General features: G+C 44.6%; 1 long non-coding RNA gene across 1 annotated transcript; it reads right to left on the bottom strand.

The window, feature by feature from the left end:
- Window positions 1–9,779: 9,779 nt before the first annotated feature.
- LOC119336783 lies at window positions 9,780–11,795 on the bottom strand. The gene is made up of 3 exons (XR_005162839.1): window positions 11,734–11,795; window positions 10,505–10,574; window positions 9,780–9,874 (listed from the first exon to the last, which is right to left on the bottom strand). It is a non-coding gene; the product is annotated as an uncharacterized LOC119336783 (long non-coding RNA).
- Between the last annotated feature and the right edge of the window lie 12,948 nt (window positions 11,796–24,743).

Here is a 24,743-nt window from a genome sequence, read left to right as displayed (position 1 = left end):
ATATCTCGGAATGGCTATGGAAATGCCATAATAGGTAGGTATGGTGGCTGTTTTGAGGAAGGTATATGGTGGGTGTATGGTACCGGCGGAAGTTGCGCGGCACAAGAGAGGCTAGCAATGGTGGAAGGGTGAGGGTGCGTATAATCCATGGACTCAACATTAGTCAGAAGAACTCATATACGTGTTGGAAAAATCTAGAAGTCATCAAAAACAAAAGCACTACGCGCATGCTCCTAGGGGGATAGATTTGTAGGAAAATACCATCGCTCGTCCCCGACCGCCACTTATAAGGAAGACAATCAATAAATAAAATTGTGCTCCAACTTCATCACAAAGCGGTTCACCATACGTGCATGCTACGGGAATCACAAACCTCAACACAAGCATTCTTTAAATTCATAATCACCCAGCTAGCATAACTTTAATATCACTACCTCCATATCTCAAAACAATTATCAAGTATCAAATTGATCATAGCATCCAATTCACTTCTATGATAGTTTTTATTATACCCAACTTGGATGCTCATCATTCTAGGACCAACTTTGTAACCATAGCAAATACCATGCTGTTCTAAAAGACTCTCAAAAATATATAAGTGAAGCATGAGATACTAGAAAGTTCTACAAAATATAACCACCGCCGTGCTCTAAAAGATATAAGTGATGCACTAGAGCAAAAGACAAACTACTCCGAAAGATATAAGTAAAGATCAACGAGTAGTCGAATAATTGTGCAACTATGCGAAGACTCTCTAACATTAAGGAATTTCAGATCTTGGTATTGTATTCAAACAGCAAGCAAAACAAAATAAAAGAAAATGACGCCCCAAGCAAAACACATATCATGTGGTGAATAAAAATATAGCTCCAAGTAAAGTTACCGATGAACGAAGACGAAAGAGGGGATGCCATCCGGGGCACCCCCAAGCTTAGGCTCTTGGTTGTCCTTGAATATTACCTTGGGGTGCCTTGGGCATCCCCAAGCTTAGGCTCTTACCACTCCTTATTCCATAGTCCATCGAATCTTTACCCAAAACTTGAAAACTCCACAACACAAAACTCAACAGAAAACTCGTAAGCTCCGTTAGTATAAGAAAACAAAACCACCACTTAGGTACTGTAATGAACTCATTCTAAATTCATATTGGTGTAATTTCTACTATATTCTAACTTATCTATGGTTCATACCCTCCGATACTAGTTATAGATTCATCAAAATAAGCAAACAACACATAGAAAACAGAATCTGTCAAAAATAGAACAGTCTGTAGTAATCTGTATCAGATGTATACTTCTGGAACTACAAAAATTCTACCAAATTAGGACGAATCAGATCAGAAGCACGTTCCTGTGAATTAACAAAACTAATTTACTGGGTGCAAAAGTTTCTGATTTTCAGCAGGATCAACACAACTATCACCGTAGGTTATCCTAAAGGTCTTACTTGGCACTTTATTGAAACAAAAGCTATAAAACATTATTATTACAGTAGCATAATCATGTGGACACACAAAAACAGTAAGGGTAAATATTGGGTTGTCTCCCAACAAGCGCTTTTCTTTAATGCCTTTCTAGCTAGGCATGATGATGACAATGATGCTCACATAAAAGATAAGAATTGAAACATAACGGGAGCATCATGAAGCATATGACTAGCACATTTAAGTCTAACCCACTTACTATGCATAGGGATTTTGTGAGCAAACAACTTATGGGAACAATAATCAACAAGCATAGGAAGGTAAAACAAGCATAGCTTCAAAATTTTCAACACATAGAGAGGAAACTTGATATTATTGGAATTCCTACAAGCATATATTCCTCCCTCATAATAATTTTCAGTAGCATCATGAATGAATTGAACAATATAACCAGCACCTAAAGCATTCTTTTCATGATCTACAAGCATAGAAAATTTACTACTCTCCACATAAGCAAAATTCTTCTTATTCGGAATAGTGGTGGGAGCAAACTCAACAAAATAATTATCATGTGAGGCATAATCCAATTGAAAACTAAAATTATGATGACAAGTTTCATGGTTATCATTATTCTTAATAGCTTACAAGTCATCACAATAATCATCATAGATAGCAACTTTGTTCGCATAATCAATTGGGACCTCTTCCGAAATAGTGGAATCATCACTAAATAAAGTTGACACTCTTCCAAATCCACTTTCATGTTCATCATAATAAGATTCAACATCCTCCAAAATAGTGGGATCACTACTTCCTAAAGTTGACACTCTTCCAAACCCACTTTCATCAATATAATCATCATAAATAGGAGGCATGCTTTCATCATAATAAATTTGCTCATCAAAACTTGGGGGACAAAAAATATCATATTCATCAAACATAGCTTCCCCAAGCTTGTGGCTTTGCATACCATTAGCATCATGGATATTTAAGGAATTCATACTAACAACATTGCAATCATGCTCATCATTCAAAGATGTAATACCAAAATTTTAATGCATTCTTATTCTAGCACTTGAGCACAATTTTCCTTTTCATCATACTCACGAAAGATATGAAAAAGACAAAGCGTATGAGACAAACTTAACTCCATTTTTTTTGTAGTTTTCTTTTATAAACTAAACTAGTGATAAAACAAGAAACAAAAAGATTCGATTGCAAGATCTAAAGATATACCTTCAAGCACTCACCTCCCCGGCAACGGCGCCAGAAAAGAGCTTGATGTCTACTACACAACCTTCTTCTTGTAGACGTTGTTGGGCCTGCAAGTGCACAGGTTTGTAGGACAGTAGCAAATTTCCCTCAAGTGGATGACCTAAGGTTTATTAATCCGTAGGAGGCGTAGGATGAAGATGGTCTCTCTCAAGCAACCCTGCAACCAAATAACAAAGAATCTCTTGTGTTCCCAACACACCCAATACAATGGCAAATTGTATAGGTGCACTAGTTCGGCGAAGAGATGGTGATACAAGTGCAATATGGATGGTAGATAAAGGTTTTTGTAATCTGAAAAAATAGCAAGGTAACTAATGATAAAAGTGAGTGTAAACGGTATTGCAATGATAGGAAACAAGGCCTAGGGTTCATACTTTCACTAGTGCAAGTTCTCTCAACAATAATAACATAGATAGATCATATAACAAGCCCTCAACATGCAACAAAGAGTCACTTCAAAGCCACTAATAGCGGAGAACAAATGTAGAGATTATGGTAGGGTACGAAACCACCTCAAAGCTATTCTTTCGGATCAATCTATAAAAAGAGTTCGTACTAGAATAACACCTTAAGACACAAATCAACCAAAACCCTAATGTCACCTAGATACTCCATTATCACTTCAAGTATCCGTGGGCATGATTATACAATATGCATCACACAATCTCAGATTCATCCAACCAACATAAAAGTACTTCAAAGAGTGCCCCAAAGTTTCTACCGGAGAGTCAAGAACGTGTGCCAACCCCTATGCAAAGGTTCATGGCCGGAACCTTCAAGTTGGTCACCAAAACATACATCAAGTGGCACATGATATCCCATTGTCACTACAGATAAGCACGGCAAGACATACATCAAGTGTTCTCATAAAAGACTCAATCCGATAAGATAACTTCAAAGGGGAAACTCAATTCATCACAAGAGAGTAGAGGGGGAGAAACATCATAAGATCCAACTACAATAGCAAAGCTCGCGATACATCAAGATCGTGTCATAGAGAGAACACGAGAGAGAGAGAGAGAGAGATCAAACACATAGCTACTGGTACATACCCTCAGCCCCAAGGGTGAACTACTCCCTCCTCGTCATGGAGAGCGCCGGGATGATGAAGATGGCCACCGGTGATAGATTCCCCCTCCGACAGGGTGCCGGAACGGGCTCCCGAGAGGTTTTTGGTGGCTACAGAGGCTTGCGGCGGTGGAACTCCCGATCTATCTTGATTTTTGATGGTTTTAGGGTACGTAGGCATATATAGGTGAAAGTAGTCGGTCGGGAGGTGCTCGAGGGGCCCACGAGATAGGGGGTGCGCCCTGTAGGGGGGGCGGCGCCCCCTATCTCCTGGGCTCCTCGAGGGTCTTCTGACTTGATCTCCAAGCCTCCAGGATGATATTCTTCCAAAAAATGATGATGCCAAAGGTTTCATTCCGTTTGGACTCCGTTTGATATTCCTTTTCTTCGAAATACTGAAACAGGCAATAAAACAACAATATGGGCTGGGCCTCCGGTTAGTAGGTTAGTCCCAAAATGATATAAATGTGTAAAATAAAGCCGATAAACATCCAAAAGGGGTAATATAATAGCATGGAACAATGAAAAATTATAGATACGTTGGAGACATATCACCCCCCCCCCTATGGCGCGCCTCCTCCCCTGGCCGGCCTCCTCCTCCCTCCCTCCTTTATATACGGGGGAGGGGGTCACCCCAAAGACAAACAAGTTGATCTTTAGCCGTGTGCGGTGCCCCCCTCCACAGTTTTCCACCTCGGTCATATCGTCGTAGTGCTTAGGCGAAGCCTTGCGCCGGTAACTTCATCATCACCGTCACTACACCGTCGTGCTGGCGGAACTCTCCATCGGCCTCAGCTGGATCTAGAGTTCAAGGGATGTCACCGAGCTGAACGTGTGCAGATCACGGAGGTGCCGTGCGTTCGGTACTTGAGAGGTTGGATCGCGAAGACATCCGACTACATCAACCGCGTTACTTAATTCTTCCGCTTTCGGTCTACGAGGGTACGTGGACACACTCTCCCCTCTCGTTGCTATGCATCACCTAGATAGATCTTGCGTGGTCGTAGAATTTTTTTTGAAATTACCGCGTTCCCAAACAAGAACATGGTGGTAAGATCCCCTTGAACTTGCTATGGGTCTATGGTCATAGAGTACTCTTGCAAGGGAGCGAGAGTGGAAGAACGGATTGCATTGTAATTAGGGCTGGACTAACGAGCTGCTCGGATCGTTAAGGCTCGGCTCGTTATGATTCGTGATCGTTAAGGCTCGAATCGTTTTAAGGATAACGAGCTAGGTTTAAGGATTGGCTCGGTTCGTTATATGTTCGCGAGTGCTCGCGAGCAGCTCGTTAAAACTCATTAAGAAGATGTATCAGGGTATTCAGCTAATGAAGCAAGCTATCATGTAAGTATCAAGAGCAACAAATTTTGGACATAGATATACTTACAAAAATATGCTGACATGCATTTGTCAAAGACCTACCATGTGCAAAAGTACATAAAAGATGCATATTTGTAGCCTGCTGCCACGATTTATAGCCTACTGGCACGTTGCTAGTGAGCTTGACGAGTAGCTCGTGAAACTCGTTAGTTCGATTGTTTAACTCATTAGTGTTAATGAGCTAAAATTGATGCTCAGCTCAGTTCATTAAGAAAACGAGTCGAGCTCAAATGAGTCGAGTTACCGAGCGCTCATTAAGCTCACCGAGCTTCCAGCTTTATGTCCAGCCCTAATTGTAATGAACTAGATGATGCCTCGACGGCGTTGTTGCTAAATATTAATTTCCAGAGTAACATCGACATATCAAAGAAGAATTTTCTAATGACCTTAAACATTTAGAATTGTGCCGAAATTTCAAGCATCTTGCACCACATCACTGCATTCTCGCAAGCAAATAAAAGACAAAGATCCAAAGTGGTAAACAGAAGCAAGATCTTGTCCATTGCCGTGAAACAATACAACAAAAGGCAGAGATCCAAAACAGTTAATAGAACCAAGAATTATCGATGGGAACTTGTCAATGGTCAAGGGGATTATGATGGGTCGCGGGCAACATCGATGGCGTGTATGAGTCCCGGCCTAGGATGTTTTATACCTCTAAGTAATAATTGCAAGAGCAAACAGTATGAAAAGATGGCATGCATACAATTCTAATTCGGCAGCTTAGTAATTGAGTGTATGACTAAAACAAACTTTATTGACCACTTACGTATGCTGAATGGTAGTAAAGTTCTGCCTGTAACCTAAAGATGGGCAGAAATTCTTTAATATTTGTATGAGAAGTAAGTGGATCCACACCATTTGTTTAGTTTGCAGCCGTGAGCAGCAAAGTAGCAATTACGTATCAAGTTTAAGCATCCCAGACAGAATTCTACAATTTGAGGTTTGTGCCAACCAACAGATGAATTTTCAGCATAGTTAACTTGTGCTATTCTAGGGAGCAACAACTCTCAAATCTATGGAATAAGAACGGGATATGTAAAAACCGGATGGGCGGGGGCAAAATCAAGGACGCCGGGAGGAAGAGGCTGTAGAGAGAACCGTGCACGGAGAGGGAAGACGACGACGAGGGTTGCATGTGTATCCTGGTGAGCACGCGCGACACCGGTACATGATTATCGGCAGCTTCAAACTCAGCCCATCAACATCAACCATTATCAGAGCGCAAAACATGGCGACTCTACAACAGATATGTGGCCACGAGACGACAGGAATGAATCAGGTCCACGACTTAAAAAGGAGAGAGGTATTGCTTCGGTTACCCGCGCATGAGTAGAGAGCAGTAAATCCATCCATTCCATCTTTCGGCATTAATCCATCTATTTCTCTTGCAAGACAATAGTGGGATCGGTTGGGATTCGAGAAGGTCGAGAGGGAGAGGGGCTGCTATGATACAATTGCATGTGAGGGGAGCAGAGGTGCGGTGGGGAAGAAAGGGAGCAGAGGCGTCGTGATGGGGAAGAAAGGGAGACGTCGTGTCGGGTCACTGGGAAGACCGAAGAATCGGTGAAGCTAGGAAGGAGCGTGATGCGTTAATAATATCTTTTGGAAAGAAATACGGGGAAAAATAGGGAACGACGTCATCAGGTGGTGCAACATCAGCAAAACTCAGGAAAAATTGGTAGTGGGAGGCAAGTATTTATGAATAGAAGAACTGTGAAGTAAGCATAATATAATAATATACTGCATATGCTTCAAAAAGTTCTCAAACAAAAATCATGGTCTTGGTAAAAGTTATCAGTAAAATGGTAAGACATTTTTCAAAGAATATCATTGTATGTGAACTGTTAAAGGATAGCAAGTCTTTGCATCTTCTGTGGTGCATTGACTTTCCATGACATGTGATTATCCCCACAAACAATTGCTGGAAACCTAACCATGGCTAGAGTTGATAATCTGGTTGTTTGTATCTTCTTCAAAATAACCATATATACAACAAGGTTAACTCTATCAATCACCCCCTTAACCTTGTTGTCTCTTATTCCTCTCTTGAAGCCCATGGTCGTCGATGTCGTCGGTGCAACACGGAGACGACCACCAATGCCATCTTGTCACACCTATTGTCGCTAACGCTGCTAGTTTCAATGAGAGCCACACCTCCCGCGCCTTCACCACGAGCGTGCTGCCGTGGCATGCTCCCTGCCGCATGTTTGCCACCAGTGCCGCAACTCGCCGGTGACTCACCTCCATGGTCATCACCGGTGCCGCAACTCGCCAGTGACTCGCCTCCATATTCGCCACCAGTGCCGCAACTCGCCGGTGACTCGCCTCCATGTTCGTTGCCGGTGATGCAACTCGCCGGTGACTCGCCTCCATGTTGTCGACGATGACGCACCGTACCTTGTCGACGACTCGGACATGGAACTCCTCGGGGCAATGGCCTCCACTCCATGGCCATCACCACCTTGCCGCCGGTGCCCCAACTTACCGGGCAGCCCACCTCTCTCCATCGCTCGTGACGCAGCTCGACAATGATGAAGACACGCACCGGCCGCTAGCAGCATCGCGCCGCTAACAGCGTCCACACCTTGCGCCGCCGACACCCACGTCACATGGAGTCCGCCGCGCCACCACTACCGCCTCGGATCGTTAAGGCTCTGATGCCAAATGTTGGCGCAGCTCGAGGAGGAAGAAGACTCACACAAGTATGGAGGTTGAAGAAGATACGCAGAGACTCTTGGCACACACAACTTTGCCTTTTCTCTATTTCTTCTCACAAATGAACTTGGTTACACAGCCTATTAGTAGTGCACGCATACACCCAGCCACACAACGGCTTGAGCCACGACTAGCTCCACTAGCCGGTAGAAACGGCAACAAACTAACTACCTCTCTGGCCACTCGGTTTCGGCCGATCTCCTCGCTGATGGAGACACAACGCTGGTGATTATCAGGTTCACAACTAAGCCGTCTAACAAACTCTATCCATGCATGCGTGTGAACCACTCCTCCCACTAACTAGGCATGCAACTAACTACTAATTAAAACAAATTAGCTTTGCAATTGTGTGCACACGTGAAACACAACTCTGACGTGCGCACACCACCATAGCTTCAACTACATGCAAGAACAAAACTAATGCGACAAAATAAACATGATGAATACCTAGACAACAAGGTTTACTCTATCAATCACCCCCTTAACCTTGTTGTCGTTTATTCTTCAACCTCCAGACTTGTGTGAGTCTTCTTCCTCCTCGAGATGCGCCAACATTTGGTATACAGAGCCACGGTTTGATCCATTCTTGTGATGGCCGGCACCGAGGGAGATGATGCGTCCAAGGCGGCGGAGCTGGCCAAGGGGAAGCCGGTGGAGCCGGCGACGGCATCGAAGGCCCGGCTCACCGACGGCAGCGGCAGCGGCGAGCTTCGCGTCGTCGAGCGCGTGGTCCGGCAGACCTCATCGATGGTGCAGCTCCCCCCGCTGACTCGCACGAACTACACCGAGTGGGCGCTCGTCATGCGAGTGCGACTGCAGGCGCAAGGCCTATGGGAGGTGGTCGAGCATGGTGCCGTCATCGACTACCGCGATGATCGTGAAGCTTTGGGCATCATCCTCCAGGCTGTGCCGCCGGAGATGTTGCGCTCTTTGGCTGCGAAGGATTCGGCAAAGGAGGCTTGGGACGCCCTCAAGACCTTGAGGATGGGGTCCGAGCGCGTCCACGAAGCCCGGGCGCAGACGCGTCGCTCGGAGTTTGAGAATCTCCGGTTCATGGATGGCGAGAGGATGGAGGAGTTCGCTGTCCGCCTCACCGGCATCCTCAACGACCTCGAGGCCCTCGGCGACGGCATCACCGAGCACAAGGCGGTGCTCAAGTTTCTCCGTTGCGTGCCGCCGCGCTACCGGCAGCTCGCGCACTTAACAGGACATGCAGAACCAAGTAAGCCACCACGTGGCCAACAACAATAACTAACAACAAACGAAGAACTTTCATGCACCTTCATATTGAGCGCGCCGAAACTCAACACACATTTTCCGTTTTCTGCGATTTACCGCAGCCACGGTCGAGCTCAGAAAAGGGAACCAGCCATCACCTAACCACGTCGCAAACAACACAGTAACGAAATAATTATCATCAATCCCTAGGAGACAAAATATAAAAAAAGAACAATGGATACACAATTACTTGTACGGCTTCGAGGAGGACACCCAACAGGCTGACATGGCACGTAACGTCTAGCAATCCCAGGGACCGCCGCACGCCTACGAGCGGCGGTGAACCTAGGACCAGCAGCCCCACCAGGGACAACAGCAGCGGCTGCATTCCCAGAATCAGCACCACGACCAGGGACATGGCCACGAACACCCCTACCACTTGGCCGAGGCATGGCGCCACGCCCAGCGGCAGGCACCTGCCGAGCGCCACGCCCACGCCTGGCGATAGGCTCAGCTCCAGCAGCAGGCACCCGCCGACTCACACCCCTACGCCTGTCAAGAGGCTCAGCTCCAGCGTCAGGCACCCGGCAAGCAGCGACATTATCAGAAATAGGGGCACGCCCTATATTAGAACCCCCACGGCCAGTGGCTCGTCCACGATGACCAGCAGAACGCCCACGGCCACGGCCACGACCACCTACCAACCCAACACCAGCCTCGACCGTGCCTTGAGCATGAGCCGCAACTGGACCACGGGCCATGTCAACAACCCAACAACATCATGCACACACGCTGGACAAATAAGAAGCAAGAAACACATAAGCATACATTAGAGAATAGCATAACAATAGGCAGCAGAGTATAAAATATGGTACATATAATCATATACTGCATGGGCAGCATAACCAGGAACACGATAAAACTGTCATTGAATAAAGGAACAATGAATAAGACCGTAATTGAATAAAGGAACAATTAATATTTCACATTTTATTACAACCGGACACTTACTACAGTGTACATACACACGAGGATCTGAATGTACACACATTTTATCAATAATTTCTTCCGGACTTGGAATTCCCTAAGTAAACATTGTATGCATGGTCGATATAAAACAGTAGATCTTTTACAACCAAGAAAATAGTGTAAACACGATCCAGACAATATAGAAGTAAATACCCCCTCGACGATTGCTATCCCAAGCAGTTCTTAGTGCATCATTTAAATAATATATGTACATATATCATAATATAAATAGAGAGTTTTCTTATCTACTAAAGCAAGCAAAGTGCTTTTTCATTGGATAAATATACATACATCAAATCATACAGACCTAAAACCAAACACGTCTCTTTGTAGCTCTTATGATCACAGGAAAGGCCATAAAGGGAGACCCCAAAGTTAGCATTGATTTTGTACCTGCATATAATTGCAGCAATAGAGTGCTCTGCTATTGGTGGTGTCCTTTTTAAACATCCTCAGCGGTTACCTGCATAAGAAAAGGAGAACGGTAAAGAAAGGATACAGTTTAGGAAGAACAAAAAAGAATAATAGCAGGCCTGGAAATGAGCCTAGGATGGAAAACAAATGGCATAAAACGGCAATCTCTGAAGCTCAGTTATATTAGTGAAATTAAGGAGACCACATCCACCCAACAAAAGATATGTTATCAATTTGTCATTGACCTTTGGTAGTTGCGGTCAAAGGTTATCAAGTTTTTATTTCCACAATCACAAGATACATATGCATTAAATATTGGAACACGCTAAAGATTCTAGTTCTCACTCCACTGCAAAACTGGAAATAATCACATAATGGTTCATGGAATCCTAGAAATATTGGAACCGCATCAATTACAATATCATGCTGCCAATAAATCCTGGTTCGCCCTTGCTCTTCTCTTTGTGAAATTCATTTAGACAAAAGATTGATGGTGGTTTGAATTTTCTCAGGACCAAAACACCATCCTTTTCTTTACCAGAATATAAAGTAGCAACCCTATCTACAGAATCAAATTTAAGTATACTTAACAATTCAGAGTATCACATTGTGCCAAGGAACTGCAGAAATGAGGCTCCACGCATACAGATGTGTCCAAAGAAGTAATCACATACATGAGAAGTCAACATATATGTGTTCTGCACATGCAGTATTCGTATTATAGATAGGTATACTATATTTGGAAGAAGAATGTGCCAGGCCAGACTCATAAATAAGAATGGCATGATAAGTGAAAAAACAACGGTGGCACAAGCTAATCTATGAACCAGTGGTATTTATATCGTTTAATAGATTCATTAGGTGAGCATACTGTAAATAGTGTTTTCATAAAGATAAGGTGCTATTTTAAAGTGAGTCAGATTGTGTACTCTCAACAGAAAGAACGATCATCTTCATTAACTCTCATATTCAACATACCCTGAAGCTGACTAAAATACTATTGGTCTGGAAAATAACAGAGATAAGTCACCTGCCTCATCTACTTATCATTTAGGAGAGGGTTAGTATGTATATGAAGCAAATTCTCTGAGCAGCTTCTCAGAACATATTTCTACCACATAAATCTAGAGTTACACATCTAAATAGTACCTACATGCTCAAGTTTGACGTAATAGAACATGAAGCAGAGAAGGGGAGAGGAGGAAGACCTGTGGCGTTGAGGCTGCTGCCCTGCTGCCCTTCTACATCACCACAGATCCTACATCACCACGGAGTACCATCGTCACGCGTGCGGTAACAGTAGCTTAGATCGGATATCCGAGGTCAGAGGGGCCGAAACCGTGCGAAGCAAAGGGGCGAGTAGGGGGGAGGGGCGGGGTGGGAAGGGGAGGGTGGGGGAGCTCACCATGGTGGGGATCTCACGAGGAGGCGGCGCCGGTGACGGTGTAGAAGGACCCGGTGCCCACCGAACTCGTCGGCGTCGATACAATCAGACGGTCAACCGTCTCCTCCCAGCAACGGCGAGGGGCGAGATCGACGGGAGAGCAGCGCGGCGGCAACGATCTCGGCGACAGGAGATGAAAGGGGAGAAGTGGATAGGAGCACGGCGGTGGCGGCGGCGGCTGTAGGCGGCGTGCTACGATGGGCAGCGTCGAGAGAGGGAGAGAGAGCTGGAGGGGAACGATGCGGCGGCTAGGTTTGCGACAGGAGAAGGAGACGGCAGGGCTTTTACCTCAGAGCGAAAATTCCAAGAATGCCCTCGGGGGGCAATAAAAACTACACGCGGTGGATACTGTTTCGATCTACAGTTTTACAGTTCGATCCGACGGACGGGATCCTTCTGGGGCATGATCGGATGGACGGCAACGCATCAAGGGCCAGATCCGACGGCCGGGAAGCGCTAAACTTCAAGGAGGCTGGGTTCCTCCCACTATGTATCTTACCCTGATTTGATCCTTTGAATCTACTTAACTATAGCAGTTGCGGTAGAGGAATGGTATTAGGAAGACATCTAGGAAAAAAAGTGATTGATTAAATTATTAAGGGTCGCACTAACTGCCACACGTGTGGCAGGAAGGGAGACGCACCACACGTCTCTAATGTAAACAGATTGCCACGTCATCGCATGCATGCATGCAGGAATCTTTTTGGATTTTCAGTTTTTAAAATGTTTTATCTCTTAAACAAAAAATCCGATTGAAAATCCGTTTTCACCATTAAATCCTTCGCGATGAGATCTTCGAAACTAGATCCCATGTTGATATGTTTTGATGAATTTTTTTTTGGATTAAAAGTTGCCATGTCTATTGCATATGAATTGCCATGATGTTTACACTGAAGTTGCCATGATATGTTTCAGCTATTTTCTTCTACATTTAAAAGTAAATTTTGACATTTATAAAACGGGGAATTAAGAAACTAGACTTGCCATGAACCATAAACTAAAATTGCCATGATACATGCACGTAAAATTGCCATGGTTCATGCAAAAAATAATTTTCATGGTCAAAGTACTGGAGTTGCCATCATCAAAATACTAAAATTGCCATGATCTACAAACTAAAATTGCCACATGGCAACTTTAGTTTAAGCCCTATGGCAACTGCAGTGTAAACATCGTGGCAAAAAAAAAATTCGTTGAAACATATCAACATGGGGTCTAGTTTTGAAGATCTCGTCGAGACGGATTTAATGGTGAAAACGGATTTTTAGTTCGCTTTTTTATTTAGGAGATACAACATTTTTAAGCCGAAAACCAAAAAAAATTCTGCTGATGTCATCTATTCATACGTGGCAAAATGAGTGGTGATGGAGGCGTGTGGGCGATGTGCAAACGCCCACACGTGTGGGCGTTAACATTTCCGATTATTAAATGACTACATGGCATTACGTTTTTCTTCCCACACTTTTGTTTCTTTTTCTTATCTTTCAAACTAACTAGATACTTGCTTCCCTTTGATCTCCACCGGTGAGCCCGTGGATTCGCCTCCCCACCATCTGCTGCTCTGGTGGCCGGTGGCGGGCCGGGTACTCCTGGTGCCTCGTCTTAGATAGGTAGGGTTTTAGTTCCGGGCTCCGATCCTCCTCATGTTCGTCCTTCTGAACAGATTAGACAGAGCTCCGATGTAGATTCCTGCCAGCTCCTCGGAGCGGCAAGGTTAGGGTTTCTCAATATGCGTACACAACAACGACATTTGCTGTGATTTTCTTGAGATCGATTCACGGATTCAATGGCAACGACTGAGGCTCCCGAATGCCAGTCCTTAGGGGCACGTGCACGAAGACCTCCCGGCTGTCATCGACAAGGTCAAGTCGGATCCAGTATGGGAGCGGTGACAGCGATGCGAGGCGGCTTGTTCAGCCAGCGGCAATGGTCATTCGGTTGTCCATGGACCTCGATGTAATTTTTTTTATGTTCGGGTGCTTTGTATTTCTGATGAATCTTTATAATAAATCTGATATTTTCGTAAAAATAAAAACTAACTAGATACTTAATTTCTGTTTATGTATTTGGATTACTAAACCCCAGTCGACTAAAACTTAACCAAATCTCAGTCGATGCTATATTCATGAGATCTTATGTGGTGATTCATGCAAAATTTTCTTTTTAATTTTTCTTTTTTTTCTTTTTGGATGTTATACATCATGTGACTGAGACTTGGTTAAGTCTCAATCGACTGAGATCTAGCCACATCCTTTATGTATTTTTAGGCTAAGGACATTTTTTTTCCATTGCAGCGCACAGGCATTTTTACTGGTTGGTAAAAGAGGAATTATAGAAACCGTTGGACATCTTGAGGTACGAAGTTCTTAGCCACGGCTAGCTCTTGAAGCCACACGCAGAGCTTGAGCTTGACTGAGCTATGGACGGAACAGACGGGCGTGGCTTGCGAATGGACGAGCGGGCTGGCGTTTTTATAGCCGGCGCGAGAGTGCGGGAAGCGGTCACATAATTCTGACTGTGTAGGTACTGCACCGTCGAATCAGATGCTGATCGTCGTGCACGAGAGCGTGTGGCGCTGTGGAGGTCGTGGGCGATCAGGCCATAGCTCTACTGTTTACGCCCGTACCTTAGTGCATCCATGGTCATTGAATGCTATTGCTGCCTCATGGTAGCACCACGTACCGTGCTGTACCTGGATGGTTACATGTCTCGCTGGACTTCTCGACGTGGATGCACATATGAACGGCGTACGTGCATCCTTGGATTTAAAATATTTTTTCAGAGTGTGACACACACTTACGGCGCAGAAGATCAAATAGCATTTCAGCTTATAATTTGAGAGGGGGAGGCAGATAGGCACCGGGGAATAACAAGGTCGCTGTCCGGAACGAAAAGATGATGCATGTCTTGTTGTGCGCGTGTGCCCTGCCGCTCATGGCATCGCCGGGTGGTCACGGTCGACGTACCATTTCCGGATAGACGATGCCACGTGCCCGCAGATGGTCGTCCGGCCGTAGAGAATTTCTATGGACCCGGGTTAACGGCGTCGCAGGCCAAGCCGCCCAGAGTAGCACGGCGGGCACATGTATGACCGGTCGTGTTAATCAATCCGCTGCCGCGCTCCTTTCCGTGGAGGCATGCGTACGAACGTAGATGCCCTCGCCAATGTTTATCGTTTTGGTGATAGACATGTTCCTATTCTGGAATTGTGCCATCCACCTCTCCACTTTGACAACCCTTACTGATCTTCGTTATCAGAAAAGGGCAATGCCAACAAGCCTTTTTTTCACCGCTATCCTACCATGTCACTCATTCCCTGGACGAGCACGGTTTGCTTCCGTTCGCTTAATGATGACGTGGCCGTGACATCCGTGTGCAGCTACATGATCACCGAGTCCGTCCTCACCTCCGAGCCCGTCTAGATGCAACCGGTGCTAAGCCAACTTTGGTGTAGCTCCATTTACACCAACCTCGCCACACATTGCTCCACTTTCGTGCACACCGCCACAGCATGTAGATCGTAGTGCCGGGATTCTAGCGAGATTTGTGTGCTTAAACATGTGTGCATATTGTTGTGAGTAGTAGTAAAATGTGATGTTGCTTGTATGTAATCTTAATGTCTCGCGTGTTTTTGTTTAAGTCGTTTTTTTTGCTTCTTTCTTTGGGCGTTCGGTGTCACCTTATTTCCCTTTATGTGCTCACATAGCCGTGAATATCTAGTAAATGTTTCTAGACAGTAATAGTGATTAACCTCTTTATGTAATTTCTATACGTATGTTCATTTCTGTAGAGTCGAGATCTGGTGTACCCATTTTTTGTCCCGATTTCTTTGTTTTCTAGACGGATTTCTTTATTTCTTGATCATGTAAGATCAACGAGGACATTCCTTCGCATATTGGAAGCATATTTTTTTTTCTATTTCTATGTCTGTTAAAATCCTATGAATCAATGAGAACCAGTTATCATACCAATGCAAACAACAAGTGACGAGGCTATGCCCAATTTTTATTAATACACACAAAAAAGATCAAATACACAGCAAATGCCATTCATCTAACATCATTCTTCGCTTTATTTAATTATTTCTCCATTATGAAAATGGTCTTACACTTAAGGCCTAGGTACTTGCCGCGGGTGGGGGTGGTAGCTTTATTTCCGGAACACGATAACCTGCAAAATTTCATTCTTCACATCATAATGATGAACATGGGAAATTATATAAAGTGTAAATATATATATTTGTGTGTGTTTATGTGTTTGTGTGTGCGCGCACAAATATGACAATATACCAATATGCACAGTGAGTGTCTGTGTGCAACCCATTGCCGCATACATGTGTAGCCATGGCAAACTTGGCTAGACTGAGCAAAGTCAGTTCGTGAGCGGTGAACCGATCACAGACGCAGTCACTAGTAGAAAAGGGGGCAATGGTCCAGGCCGGGCCAGCCCATTAGTCCCGGTTCAGTCCAGAACCGGGACCCATGGGGGCATTGGACCCGGTTCGTGAGCCCCGGGGGCGGGCCGGGCCACGTGTGCCATTGGTCCCGGTTCGTCTGGACCTTTTGGTCCCGGTTGGTGGGACGAACAGGGACCAATGGGCCTCGCTCCTGGCCCACCACCATTGGTCCCGGTTGGTGGCTTGAACCGGGACCAAAGGCTGCCCTTTAGTCCCGGTTCATGCCACGAACCGGGACCAATGAATTGCCTATATATACCCCTCGCCCGCGAGCAGAGCACTCCCACTGCTCTGTTCTTCCTGGCCGGCGAGGGGAGAGCTTTGTGGTGCTCTAGCTCACCTCCTATGCACACGAGGTGTTCGATGGATTGCCCGAGCCACACTACTTAAGCTTTCTCCTCTCCAAGCTCGACCTCCAAGCTCCATTTTCCTCAATATTTGTCTAGGTTTAGCGGTCCGTCACGTCCCGTCCCCGTCTTCACCGCCGTCGATCACCCGCGCCAATCTCATCGCCAACACCACCATGGTGAGCCTCTTGTTCTTATCTTCTTTCTGAAAGGAAAAATATTCTTACTTGTATGTTTAGATAGATACTTGTATTATTTTCTTACTTTTATTATTGCATCTTATATAGTGCGATGGTTTGGTATCCGCCCCCGTCGGCCCTCGTCCTGTCTATGATTCAGATGTGGTATATATTATCTTTTCATAACTATTGGTTCATTTATTGTTTATGAAAATTATGCCGACCAACGTGACAGAAAAATTATCAAAACCAATTGATCCTCTTTTCAAAATTTGAGAAAACTCAAATATGAAAATAACGAAATCCCCAACTCTCTCCATGGGTCCTTGAGATACGTAGAATTTCTAGGATCAAGCCAAAATGCAATAAAATATGATATGCAATGATGATCTAATGTATAACATTCCAAATTGAAAATTTGGGATGTTACAAACTGTTGGGGAACGTAGTAATTTCAAAAAAATTCCTATGCACACGCAAGATCATGGTGATGGCATAGCAACGAGAGAGGAGAGTGTTTGTCCACGTACCCATGTAGACCATAAGCGGAAGCATTAGCACAACACGGTTGATGTAGTCGTACGTCTTCACGATCCGACCGATCCAAGCACCGAACGTACGGGGCCTCCGAGTTCAGCACACGTTCAGCTCGATGACGATCTCCGGCCTCCGATCCAGCCGAGCTCCGGAGATGAGTTCCGTCAGCACGACGGCGGGGTGACGATGATGATGTTCTACCGGCGCAGGGCTTCGCCTAAACTCCGCGACGATATGACCGAGGTGGAATATGGTGGAGGGGGGCACCGCACACGGCTAAGGAACGATCCATAGATCAACTTGTGTGTCTATGGGGTGCCCCCTGCCCCCGTATATAAAGGAGCCAGGGGGGAGGAGGCAGCCGGCCAAGGAGGGCGCGCCAAGGGGGGAGTCCTACTCCCACCGGGAGTAGGACTCCCTCTTTTCAAGTAGGAGTAGGAGAAGGGGGGAAAGAGGAGGAAGAGGGGAAGGAAAGGGGGGGCGCCGCCCCCCTTCCCTTGTCCTATTCGGACTAGGATGGGGAGGGGCGCGCGGCCCCTTCCTGCCTCCTTCCCTCTTCTCCCTCGAGGCCCATGTAGGCCCAATAACACCCCGGGGGGTTCCGGTAACCTCCCGGTACTCCGGTAAAATGCCGATTTCACCCGGAACTATTCCGATGTCCAAACATAGGCTTCCAATATATCAATCTTTATGTTCAACCATTTCGAGACTCCTCGTCATGTCCGTGATCACATCCGGGACTCCGAACAAACTTCGGTACATCAAAACTTGTAAACTCATAATAAAACTGTCATCGAAACGTTAAGCGTGCGGACCCTACGGGTTCGAGAACTATGTAGACATGACCTAGAACCATTCTCGGTCAATAACCAATAGCGGGACCTGGATGCCCATATTGGTTCCTACATATTCTACGAAGATCTTTATCGGTCAAACCGCATAACAACATACGTTGTTCCCTTTGTCATCGGTATGTAACTTGCCCGAGATTTGATCGTCGGTATCCAATACCTAGTTCAATCTCATTACCGGCAAGTCTCTTTACTCGTTCCGTAATACATCATCTTATAACTAACTCATTAGTTACAATGCTTGCAAGGCTTAGGTGATGAGTATTACCAAGAGGGCCCAGAGATACCTCTCTGACAATCGGAGTGACAAAACCTAATCTCGAATTACGCCAACCCAACATGTACCTTCGGAGACACCTGTAGAGCACCTTTATAATCACCCAGTTACGTTGTGACGTTTGGTAGCACACAAAGTGTTCCTCCGGTAAACGGGAGTTGCATAATCTCATAGTTGCAGGAACTTTGTATAAGTCATGAAGAAAGCAATAGCAGTATACTAAACGATCAAGTGCTAGGCTAACGGAATGGGTCATGTCAATCACATCATTCTCCTAATGATGTGATCTCACTAATCAAATGACAACACATGTCTATGGTTAGGAAACATAACCATCTTTGATTAATGAGCTAGTTAAGTAGAGGCATACTAGTGACTATAGTTTTGTCTATGTATTCACACATGTATCATGTTTCCGGTTAATACAATTCTAGTATGAATAATAAACATTTATCATGATATGAGGAAATAAATGATAACTTTATTATTGCCTCTAGGGCATATTTCCTTCAGTCTCCCACTTGCACTAGAGTCAATAATCTAGATTACATAGTAATGATTCTAATACCCATGGAGTCTTGGTGCTGATCATGTTTTGCTCGTGAGAGAGGCTTAGTCAACGGGTCTGCAACATTCAGATCCATATGTATCTTGCAAATTTCTATGTCTCCCACTTGGACTTGGCCCCGAATGGAATTGAAGCGTCTCTTGATGTGCTTGGTCCTCTTGTGAAATCTGGATTCCTTTGCCAAGGCAATTGCACCAGTATTGTCACAGAAGATTTTCATTGGTCCCGATGCACTAGGTATGACACCTAGATCGGAAATGAACTCCTTCATCCAGACTCCTTCATTTGCTGCTTCAGAAGCAGCTATGTACTCCGCTTCACATGTAGATCCCGCCACGACGCTTTGTTTAGAACTGCACCAACTTACAGCTCCACCGTTTAATAAAAACACGTATCCGGTTTGCGATTTAGAATCGTCCGGATCAGTGTCAAAGCTTGCATCGACGTAACCATTTACGACTAGCTCTTTGTCACCTCCATATACGAGAAACATATCCTTAGTCCTTTTCAGGTATTTCAGGATGTTCTTGACCGCTGTCCAGTGATCCACTCCTGGATTACTTTGGTACCTTCCTGCCAAGCTTATTGCTAAGCATACGTCAGGTCTGGTACACAGCATTGCATACATGATAGAGCCTATGGCTGAAGCATAGGGAGCATTTTTCATTTTCTCTCTATCTTCTGCTGCGGTCGGGCATTGAGTTTGACTCAACTTCACACCTTGTAGCACAGGCAAGAATCCTTTCTTTGCCTGATCCATTTTGAACTTTTTCAAAATTTTGTCAAGGTATGTGCTTTGTGAAAGTCCTATTAAGCGTCTTGATCTATCTCTATAGATCTTGATGCCCAATATGTAAGCAGCTTCACCGAGGTCTTTCATTGAAAAACTTTTATTCAAGTATCCCTTTATGCTATCCAGAAATTATATATCATTTCCAATTAATAATATGTCATCTACATATAAAACTAGAAATGCTACAGAGCTCCCACTCACTTTCTTGTAAATACAGGCTTCTCCAAAAGTCTGTATAAAACCATATGCTTTGATCACACTATCAAAGCGTTTATTCCAACTCCGAGATGCTTGCACCAGTCCATAAATGGAGCGCTGGAGCTTGCACACTTTGTCAGCACCTTTTGGATCAACAAAACCTTCCGGTTGCATCATATACAACTCTTCTTCTAGAAATCCATTCAAGAATGCAGTCTTGACATCCATTTGCCAAATTTCATAATCATGAAATGCAGCAATAGCTAACATGATTCGGACAGACTTAAGCATCGCTACGGGTGAGAAAGTCTCATCGTAGTCAACCCCTTGAACTTGTCGAAAACCTTTTGCAACAAGTCGAGCTTTATAGACAGTTGCATTACCATCAGCGTCAGTCTTCTTCTTAAAGATCCATTTATTCTCAATGGCCTGCCGATCATCGGGCAAGTCAACCAAAGTCCATACTTTGTTTTCATAAATGGATCCCATCTCAGATTTCATGGCCTCTAGCCATTTTGCGGAATCTGGGCTCATCATCGCTTCCTCATAGTTCGTAGGTTCATCATGGTCAAGTAACATGACTTCCAAAATAGGATTACCGTACCACTCTGGTGCGGATCTTACTCTCGTAGACCTACGAGGTTCAGTAGAAACCTGATTTGAAGTTTCATGATCAATATCATTAGCTTCCTCACTAATTGGTGTAGTTGTCACAGGAACCGGTTCTCGTGATGAACTACTTTCCAACAAGGGAGTAGATACAGTTATCTCATCAAGTTCTACTTTCCTCCCACTCACTTCTTTTGAGAGAAACTCCTTCTCTAGAAAGGATCCATTCTTAGCAACGAATGTCTTGCCTTCGGATCTGTGATAGAAGGTGTACCCAACAGTCTCTTTTGGGTATCCTATGAAGACACATTTCTCCGATTTGGGTTCGAGCTTATCTGGTTGAAGTTTCTTTACATAAGCATCGCAGCCCCAAACTTTAAGAAACGACAACTTTGGTTTCTTGCCAAACCACAGTTCATAAGGCGTCGTCTCAACGGATTTTGATGGTGCCCTATTTAACGTGAATGCGGCCGTCTCTAAAGCATAACCCCAAAATGATAGCGGTAAATCAGTAAGAGACATCATAGATCGCACCATATCAAGTAAAGTACGATTACGACGTTCGGACACACCATTTCGTTGTGGTGTTCCAGGTGGCGTGAGTTGCGAAACTATTCCGCATTGTTTCAAATGTAAACCAAACTCGTAACTCAAATATTCTCCTCCACGATCAGATCATAGAAACTTTATTTTCTTGTTACGATGATTTTCCACTTCACTCTGAAATTCTTTGAACTTTTCAAATGTTTCAGACTTGTGCTTCATTAAGTAGATATACCCATATCTGCTCAAATCATCTGTGAAGGTGAGAAAATAACGATATCCGCCACGAGCCTCAACATTCATCGGACCACATACATCTGTATGTATGATTTCCAACAAATCTGTTGCTCTCTCCATAGTACCGGAGAACGGTGTTTTAGTCATCTTGCCCATGAGGCACGGTTCGCAAGTACCAAGTGATTCATAATCAAGTGATTCCAGAAGTCCATCAGTATGGAGTTTCTTCATGCGCTTTACACCGATATGACCTAAACGGCAGTGCCACAAATAAGTTGCACTATCATTATCAACTCTGCATCTTTTGGCTTCAACATTATGAATATGTGTATCACTACTACCGAGATTTAATAAAAATAGACCACTCTTCAAAGGTGCATGACCATAAAAGATATTACTCATATAAATAGAACAACCATTATTCTCTGATTTAAATGAATAACCGTCTCGCAATAAACAAGATCCAGATATAATGTTCATGCTCAACGCTGGCACCAAATAACAATTATTCAGGTCTAAAACTAATCCCGAAGGTAGATGTAGAGGTAGCGTGCCGACCGCGATCACATCGACTTTGGAACCGTTTCCCACGCGCATCGTCACCTCGTCCTTGGCCAGTGCTCGCTTATTCCGTAGTCCCTGTTTCGAGTTGCAAATATTAGCAACAGAACCAGTATCAAATACCTAGGTGCTACTACAAGCTCTAGTTAGGTACACATCAATAACATGTATATCACATATACCTTTGTTCACTTTGCCATCCTTCTTATTCGCCAAATACTTGGGGCAGTTCCGCTTCCAGTGACCAGTCTGCTTGCAGTAGAAGCACTCAGTTTCAGGCTTAGGTCCAGACTTGGGTTTCTTCTCTTGAGCAGCAACTTGCTTGCCGTTCTTTTTGAAGTTCCCCTTCTTCTTCCCTTTGCCCTTTTTCTTGAAACTAGTGGTCTTGTTGACCATCAACACTTGATGCTCCTTCTTGATTTCTACCTCTGCAGCTTTTAGCATTGCGAAGAGCTCGGGAATAGTGTTGTTCATCCCTTGCATATTATAGTTCATCACAAAGCTCTTGTAGCTTGGTGGCAGTGATTGGAGAATTCTGTCAATGACACTATCATCGGGAAGATTAACTCCCAGTTGAATCAAGTGATTATTATACCCAGACATTCTGAGTATGTGTTCACTGACAGAACTATTCTCCTCCATCTTGCAGCTATAGAACTTATTGGAGACTTCGTATCTCTCGATCCGGGCATTTGCTTGAAATATTAACTTCAACTCCTGGAACATCTCATATGCTCCATGATGTTCAAAACGTCGTTGAAGACCCGGTTCTAAGCCGTAAAGCATGGCACACTGAACTATAGAGTCATCAGCTTTGCTCTGCCAGACATTCTTAACGTCGTCAGTTGCATCAGCAGCAGGCCTGGCACCCAGCGGTGCTTCCAGGATGTAACTTTTCTGTGCAGCAATGAGGATAATCCTCAGGTTACGGACCCAGTCCGTGTAATTGCTACCATCATCTTTCAACTTTGCTTTCTCAAGGAACGCATTAAAATTCAACAGAACAACAACACGAGCCATCTATCTACAAATAAACATAGACAAGCAAAATACTATCAGGTACTAAGTTCATGATAAATTCAAGTTCAATTAATCATATTACTTAAGAACTCACACTTAGACAGACATCTCTCTAGTCATCTAAGTGATCACGTGATCCAAATCAACTAAACCATAACCGATCATCACGTGAGATGGAGTAGTTTTCAATGGTGAACATCACTATGTTGATCATATATACTATATGATTCACGCTCGAGCTTTCGGTCTCCGTGTTCCGAGGCCATATCTGCATATGCTAGGCTCGTCAAGTTTAACCTGAGTATTCTGCGTGTGCAAAACTGGCTTGCACCTGTTGTAGATGGACGTAGAGCTTATCACACCCGATCATCACGTGGTGTCTGGGCACGACGAACTTTGGCAACGGTGCATCCTCAGGGAGAACACTTCTTGATAATTTTAGTGAGAGATCATCTTAAAATGCTACCGTCAATCAAAGCAAGATAAGATGCATAAAGGATAAACATCACATGCAATCAATAAAAGTGATATGATATGGCCATCATCATCTTGTGCTTGTGATCTCCATCTCCGAAGCACCGTCGTGATCACCATCGTCACCGGCGCGACACCTTGATCTCCATCATAGCATCGTTGTCGTTACGCCATCTATTGCTTCTACGACTATCGCTACCGCTTAGTGATAAAGTAAAGCAATTACAGGGCGTTTGCATTTCATACAATAAAGCGACAACCATATGGCTCCTGCCAGTTGCCGATAACTTCGGTTACAAAACATGATCATCTCATACAATAAAATATAGCATCACGTCTTGACCATATCACATCACAACATGCCCTGCAAAAACAAGTTAGACGTCCTCTAATTTGTTGTTGCAAATTTTACGTGGCTGCTACGGGCTTAGCAAGAACCGTTCTTACCTACGCATCAAAACCACAACGATAGTTCGTCAAGTTGGTGCTGTTTTAACCTTCGCAAGGACCGGGCATAGCCACACTCGATTCAGCTAAAGTGAGAGAGACAGACACCCGCCAGCCACCTTTAAGCACGAGTGCTCGTAACGGTGAAACCAGTCTCGCGTAAGCGTACACGTAATGTCGGTCCGGGCCGCTTCATCTCACAATACCGCCGAACCAAAGTATGACATGCTGGTAAGCAGTATGACTTGTATCGCCCACAACTCACTTGTGTTCTACTCATGCATATAACATCAACTCATAAAACCTAGGCTCGGATGCCACTGTTGGAGAACGTAGTAATTTCAAAAAATTTCCTACGCACACGCAAGATCATGGTGATGGCATAGCAACGAGAGAGGAGAGTGTTTGTCCACGTACCCTCGTAGACCGTAAGCGGAAGCGTTAGCACAACGCGGTTGATGTAGTCGTACGTCTTCACGATCCGACCGATCCAAGCACCGAACGTACGGGGCCTCCGTGTTTAGCACACGTTCAGCTCGATGACGATCTCCGGCCTCCGATCCAGCCGAGCTTCGGAGATGAGTTCCGTCAGCACAATGGCATGGTGACGATGATGATGTTCTACCGGCGCAGGGCTTCGCCTAAACTCCGCGACGATATGACCGAGGTGGAATATG

Source organism: Triticum dicoccoides, chromosome 7B (assembly GCF_002162155.2).
Source record: "Triticum dicoccoides isolate Atlit2015 ecotype Zavitan chromosome 7B, WEW_v2.0, whole genome shotgun sequence".
Classification (NCBI taxonomy): Eukaryota; Viridiplantae; Streptophyta; class Magnoliopsida; order Poales; family Poaceae; genus Triticum; species Triticum dicoccoides.
The sequence above is the reverse complement of the archived record's forward strand: the minus strand, read 5'-3'. Positions and strand labels throughout refer to the sequence as shown.